The 5,389-nt window shown below is 31.1% G+C and overlaps 1 non-coding gene across 1 annotated transcript; it reads left to right on the top strand.

Annotated features, from left to right (window-relative positions):
- Positions 1-3,770: 3,770 nt before the first annotated feature.
- On the top strand, positions 3,771-3,842 carry Trnaa-ugc (transfer RNA alanine (anticodon UGC)). Its single transcript has one exon. It is a non-coding gene; the product is annotated as a tRNA-Ala (tRNA).
- Positions 3,843-5,389: the final 1,547 nt, after the last annotated feature.

Here is a 5,389-nt window from a genome sequence, read left to right on the forward strand (position 1 = left end):
TCAAACAATATAGTGGATAAATAAATAAATAGCTAAATAAAATTTTAAATAAATATATAACTAAATAAATAAATGTACACGTACAATAGCAAATATAATGTGTGCCGTTATGAAAAAAACTATAAATAAATAAATAAACAAATAAGTAAATAAATAAACACACAAATTAAGAAGCAAATGACTAAATAAATAAACAAATGAATAAGTAAATAAAAAATGAGCATATAATTTAAAAAATAAATAAACAAATAGAAAAACAAATAAATAACTAAATGAATGTATGAATGAACATACATGAAAGTAAATGAATAAATCAATAATTAACAAATAAATAAACGAACAAATAAATAAATATATACATAAATTACCGAATACGTGAAAAAATAAATAATTAATTTGTTAGATAAATAAACAATTAAATGAATGGATGAATCGGTAGATAGAGAAGTGAATAAATGAATAAATAATCATATAAATCAGTCGATAATTAAATCATTAAACAAAAAAGGAAAAAACTAACAAAACCATAAATAATGAATCAATATATAAATGAATGATTATATGAATAAATAAATAAGTAAATCAATTGATGAATATAAATCAATAAATATATAAATAAACAATAAAAAATAAAATGAGCAAAAGAATTGAAAGTAGAATAGGCAAAATAGATGTATAACTAAACAAATAAATAATCAAATAAATACACATAAAACTATAAAAAACTAAACGAAAAAACAAATAAGTCAGTAAATGAAAAAAATAAATTAACCGGTTAATGAATGAATCAATAAACGGAAAGATAGATAAGTAAACAAATTAATAAATAAATTTTCAAATGAATGAATAAATCACCTGTTAAAAAAATTAATTAATAGAAAAAAAATCAGTAAATAATAAACGCATTGTATTGAATAAAGGGATTATTGAATATGAATGCATGAATATTATCAATGAAGAAATGAGCAAATAAATTTATAAATTAATGAGTAAATGCATAAATAAATAAATGATTAAGTAAAGAGAGAAATAAATAACTGAATAAATGAATATACAATTATATTGGTAGATAAGAAATAAGTAAATGAACAAATAAATAAATAGATATTCAAATAATCTAGTCGATTAATAAATTTATAATGAAATTCAATTATTAACAAATGAATATGGGTCATTCACGCGAAGTGATAAAAAAGATGCAAAATTTGAAATCAACCTTCACGGATTTGAACCAAATTTGGTCCAATTGACATTTGGGTTTTTATATATATTGGCCCTAGATGAACAATTCCTCCCAATTTGGGTCAAATCCGTGAAGGTCGATTACACGTGCCTGGATCACTTCGCGTGGAATGACCCATATTCATTTGTTAATAATTGAATTTCATTATAAATTTATTTATTAATCGACTAGATTATTTGAATATCTATTTATAAATATATCTAAATAAATAAATGTATAAATATATAAGTACTATTGTCCGTAGCAAATGTAATGTGTGCCTTTATGAAAGAACTGAAAAACTCTTAAAAGCTTATTTTTTATGTTTAAGTTTTTTAAATATTAAAATAAATAAATAGTCAAACAAACAAAAGGTAAAAGGAAAAAATTTAAAAAATAAAGGCATCAATATATAAATAAATTAAGAAATAAATAAAAAATTAAACAAATAAATGAATGAATAAATAAATAAATAAATAAGTAAATGAATAAATATGTAAAGGAACAAGCACGGTTTCAGTCCCAAATATAATGAAAGTAGTTATGAAAGAAATGAAGAACCCTTAAAGGCCCAAAGCAATTTTCTTCAAATTACGTAGAAATTATTTCAATGCTTAACACGTTTGCAATAATATGATAAAGGAGTAAATAAATGAATAAATATAAATATAAATGAATAAATAAATAAAAAATAAATGAATGAATAAAAATCGCAGTGGGTAATGTATACAACAAAGAAATGAATAAAAAAAACTAAATAAACGAATGAATAAATAAATAAATAGATAAATAAATATATAATGATTATTCATAGGCTGACAAAGTATTTAATGTAAAATTACCCTGGTCCTCCGAACAAAATTTATGTTTTAAAGGTTTGTTCATTTTGCATTTTTTAAATCTTTAAGATAAGATAAATATGGTCAAGATAGGATCTGCGGAAATAAGGCTGTCTCTAACCGTTTGACTCTCGAGCTGACAAAACCGGTGGCAGACAAATCGGGGGTGATAAAATCGGGTCTAAATGTAATTAAATAAATTAATAAAATAAAATCAGAATTAATGCATAATTAAATGAATGAATAAATAAATAAATAAATAAATAAATAAATAAATACATAAGTAAATAAATAAGTAAATAAGTAAATAAATAAATAAATTAATAAATAAATAAATAAATAAGCCAATAGATAAATGAATAAATGAATAATTAAATAAATATATAAGTACGATTGCCCGTACCAAATATAATAAATGTAATGGAATGACTAAAGAATCCTTATCAATTTTCGTGAACTTTTGAAGGCTTTAATACGTTACATACCACAGTTATTTTGAGATAATTTTTGCAATGTTGTCAGCCCATTTACGGTTTTTTTTCTCAGTTCGTTTTTTTGATCCGGCACATTTGCGTCAGCTTGACGGTGCCAATCTCTTTGCATAAAATACATAATATTTCAAAGGTTTTCTTCCATTTAATTCCACTATGTTTTAATAGTTAAATGCACATGCACTTCACTATTTAACAGATACCGGTATTTCGATTACTATTTGTAATCTTCTTCAGTGTTTGTATCATAAATCGCGTATATATTATGATAAAATGCATTTCAAAACATTTGCGACTAGAGAATTACAGTTTGGATAATATGTGTTATATATAAACTAAGAGGGACAATTGGTCGGTGTTAGGTCAGACCGGGCTAAGTGACAAAATATTGATTTCGAGAAAAATGGGTTTAAAGTTTGAATCGCAGCATCCTTTACGTTATAATTGGAAATTATTTTTTGTCATAATTCTTGTTTATGGTTACATATTTCAAATCTAGCAAAAGTCAAATGGAGCTGAACAAATTCTTTACCCAGTGTTATCTCTTTTTTTGATGTTTTGCGACTTAGTCCGGTCTGACTTAACACCGACCAATTAGTCAGTCACATACAAGGGTTAAAGAACATGTATTTGCTGTACTAAAACGAGATTGTGTATTTACAAACATGTAGTACTTGAAATCTCGTATGTAATTAAGTAACTGTAATTTTTTTTAGTACGTTTTAAGCAATGATGGTACTTAATATACTTAAAGGTACTACTAACTGGTTAAGTGCAACTTTTGGCACTGCGTCCTATTGAAGATTTGTGCTTGCACCTCGCCAAAATAAATCGGCCCTGGAACCGCTACAACCTAAAATAGCATGGCAAACAATTTTATCTACAAGCAAGTCTTTTGTTTTCTTTGATGTCGATAATAATTTTAAAAGCTGCAGCAACAAATAAGCGATGTATGGATCAGAATAGTTTGCGTGTGGTTAGTAAATAATCTGCAAAGAATAAAATTTGAAAACCTGCTTCATACTAAAACTCTGAGGAACAAGACTGACATTACTTGGTGTGTCCGGTCTTCTACGCACCTACCCTATCAGTTCACGGTCTATTGAAACTATGACTACAAGTTTAAGCAAGTACATCTATACAAGTACCTTCCCGCACCTTTCCTTTGTTCGAAAGCAGCAGCTGCTGGAGTGATCAGACGCAACTTAACACATCGAAGGGGATATAGCTCAGTGGTAGAGCGTTCGCTTTGCATGTGAAAGGCCCCGGGTTCGATCCCCGGTATCTCCAATTTTTTGCTACCTCCACCAGTACCAGCTACCCTATTGAATATTATGTGCATTTATTACAACCGCCGCCGCCGGCGGCAGGCTAGCAGAAACGTAACATTCGCTTATCAATTAACCTTGACTCTCGCGTCTTCCCTTGTTTTGCACAGAAAGCGCGTCGGTCGTCGTCGTCGTCGTCGCATCAGCCAGCGCACCTGGTTTTGTGGTTATGTGAGTGTGTGTGTGTGTGTGGCTGTATGTCAACAGCGCGCGTGCGCTGACCGGCACCTGAGAGCGATCGGTGGACACTTGGACAGGTTATATTAAGTTGGCCTTTGATTGGACAGGTGCTGCCGCACTTTATCACGTTGCGCGCTAGTGCTGCTACACTTGTAGTCCCGCATTTATCCCGAAGTTGATTATTATTATTATTTATCTACTCTTTCTGGCGATGAACGTGTGCTACTCTCACCCACTGAAAATATTGTCAACCAGTAAAATGGTGATGTGGTGTAATCAGTTGACGCGAATAGCTCAAGATAGCATTAAAGATAAACTGCGGTTGTCAGAAGTAAATGGACGTTTCCAAACCGCTAAACCATGTAGAAAGTACTATTTCTCACATTCGAATCCGGTCGGAAGCCAGTTGGCAGTTTATTGTGCTATCGAACTTGCGGTGGGGTTCTGTTATCAATCTAGGCAGCAAATTGTTCAGTCAAGGCTGTGAGACAATCACTGATAACAAGTTCAACGAACAGGCGGTTGACAGACCCCCCGAGCGATTTGGTTGCAAAGTTTGACTCCAATCGATGCTCCGAGAATAGTGGAATATAGTGCGATTATGTTCACATTTAATGACGACGAAACGTGACGAATTTCGTCGAAAAATGTCGCCGTACTAATTTTATAAAATAATATATTTGGCTCTCGCTATACTTTATTTATCCAGTCTATATTATTCAGATCTCGTTTTAAATTGTTGGGCTGGGGAACTGAAGATAAGCCAGGCACTTAAATTTTCTAAAATACCACCAATGAATTATATTTCAAGCGCACAATCCCTTCAGATTGTTCAAATCAAGGCAGATTCTTGTTAGCGTTCCGAAGAAAATTGCAATAAATTTGTTGGATGAATCCACTAGGGGGAACTGTCGTTGGCTACGTTTTCCACGTAAGTGGACTATTGTAATTATTCTAGGAGAATTGTATTGAGCATAAGAAGGTAAAAATTGACCAGCTTCTAGCATTGCCAAGGAAGCACCTAACTTTATGAAAAGAGGCTTTTCTTATTTCTTGACACCACCGGTTTTAAGGAAAAATAGTTTTGAAACCCTACATGCACCAGAAAAAAGTTGGGCATGAAAGGGTTAAGGTATCGGGCATCGGGCGGTTACTTTCTGCCAGATCTGTGGCACCACCAACGAGCTGGGAACCGTCTTCGTAGTGCTCGGTAGGATGCGTCAACGCGTAATTGGATGGACTCCGATCAACACAAGGATGTGTAAGTTGAGGATCAAAGCCCGTTTCTTCAACTACAGCATCATCAACGTACACTGCCCATTCGATATC

Source organism: Topomyia yanbarensis, chromosome 2 (assembly GCF_030247195.1).
Source record: "Topomyia yanbarensis strain Yona2022 chromosome 2, ASM3024719v1, whole genome shotgun sequence".
NCBI lineage: Eukaryota > Metazoa > Arthropoda > Insecta > Diptera > Culicidae > Topomyia > Topomyia yanbarensis.